Source organism: Canis aureus, unplaced genomic scaffold (assembly GCF_053574225.1).
Source record: "Canis aureus isolate CA01 unplaced genomic scaffold, VMU_Caureus_v.1.0 ptg000369l_RagTag, whole genome shotgun sequence".
NCBI classification, from domain to species: domain Eukaryota; kingdom Metazoa; phylum Chordata; class Mammalia; order Carnivora; family Canidae; genus Canis; species Canis aureus.
In genome coordinates, this window is record NW_027554582.1 from 8,665 (window position 1) to 10,452 (window position 1,788).

At 37.3% G+C, this 1,788-nt stretch overlaps 1 pseudogene; it reads right to left on the reverse strand.

The window, feature by feature from the left end:
- Nucleotides 1–589: 589 nt before the first annotated feature.
- LOC144310050 (18S ribosomal RNA) lies at nt 590–1,544 on the reverse strand (annotated as a pseudogene).
- Between the last annotated feature and the right edge of the window lie 244 nt (nt 1,545–1,788).

Sequence of the window (1,788 nt, forward strand, 5' to 3'; positions counted from 1 at the left end):
GGTGGCTGCTTTTAAGCCAACTATGGTGATGTTAGTATATACTCTCTAATAAAGGTTGTATCCTGATTCTAAGAAGCTGTACCTTCTTAGACTATATTTTAAATTTACATTAAAATTTTGTTTTTTTTAGGTAAATTTAAAGTTGAACTAAAATTCTGTTTGTGGGCAACCAGCTATCACCAGGCTCGTTAGGCTTTTCACCTCTACCCACAAATCTTCTCACTATTTTGCTACATAGATGAGTTGATCCTTTTAGATTGTTTATGGGTAGCTCGTCTGGTTTCGGGGAGCTTAGCTTAAGTTCTCTTTGTTAAGTCGTTTCTGGCTAGTTCATTATGCAAAAGGTAAAAGGGGTAATCTTTGCTGTTTAATACTGTTAAGATGTCTTTCATCATTCCCTTACGGTACTATCTCTATCGCTCCAATTAAAATTTCTATCTCCTATACTTTTATTATTTAACTAAATGTTTTACTTTATATGTCTGTGATACTTAAGTTTGGGGTTAGTTGGGCTAGCTTTTGTTCAAAGTGGTCATAAGTAATGAAATCTTCTGGGTGTAGGCCAGACGCTTTAGTTAAGCTACACTTTGATTAATCCAAGCACACCTTCCGGTATGCTTACCTTGTTACGACTTGTCTCCTCTTGTGTCTTAGTTAAGTTAATATGGTTATGGTTGTGTCTTATTACTTGAGGAGGGTGACGGGCGGTGTGTGCGTGCTTCATGGCCCTATTCAATTAAGCTCTCTATTCTTAATTTACTACTAAATCCTCCTTCAGTTTTTAATTTCATAAAAACGTTCGTGGAATGTTCTTGGGTAGAAAATGTAGCCCATTTCTTCCCACCCCATAAGTTACACCTTGACCTAACTTTTTTATGTAAAATGATTGTGCTTACTATTCTACCTTTTGAGGGTTTGCTGAAGATGGCGGTATATAGACTGAATTAGCAAAGGGTGGTGAGGTTTATCGGGGTTTATCGATTATAGAACAGGCTCCTCTAGAGGGATATAAAGCACCGCCAAGTCCTTTGAGTTTTAAGCTATTGCTAGTAGTCCTCTGGCGAATTATTTTGTTGTAAAATTATCTATGTTTAGGGCTAAGCATAGTGGGGTATCTAATCCCAGTTTGGGTCTTAGCTATCGTGTAGTCAGATTATTATAAAGTCACTTTCGTGGTCTATTTTATGGTAACTGTAGCTTTTTACGGCTTAGTTAAGTTTTAACTTTAGTGCAAAGGTATCTTAAACACGCTTTACGCCGTGGGCCTATTAGTTTGGGTTAATCGTATGACCGCGGTGGCTGGCACGAAATTTACCAACCCTTTTTAGTATGGCTTAGTCAAACTTTCGTTTATGGCTTAATTTTTATCACTGCTGTATCCCGTGGGGGTGTGGCTTAGCAAGGTGTTATGAGCTACTTAAGAGTGTGCTTGATACCTGCTCCTTTAGATCACTGCTGATTTTAAGGGCATTCTCACTGGGGCGTGGAGACTTGCATGTGTAAGTCTACTAAGAACTAATAGGAAGGCTAGGACCAAACCTTTGTGTTTATGGAGTCGTGCGACTCATCTTGGCATTTTCAGTGCCTTGCTTTATTAATTAAGCTACATTAACTTATACTGAAATTGTAGTGTGTATAATAAATAAAATACATAGTAAATATGAGAGGAAAAAAAAAGGGGATGCTATCTATAGATAGACCACGAGATCGAATGCGTGTAAGACTGTTGTGTTAAGTTAACTAGAGTAGCAATACATTTGTATACAATTTAAATAAAGCTTGTGAGTA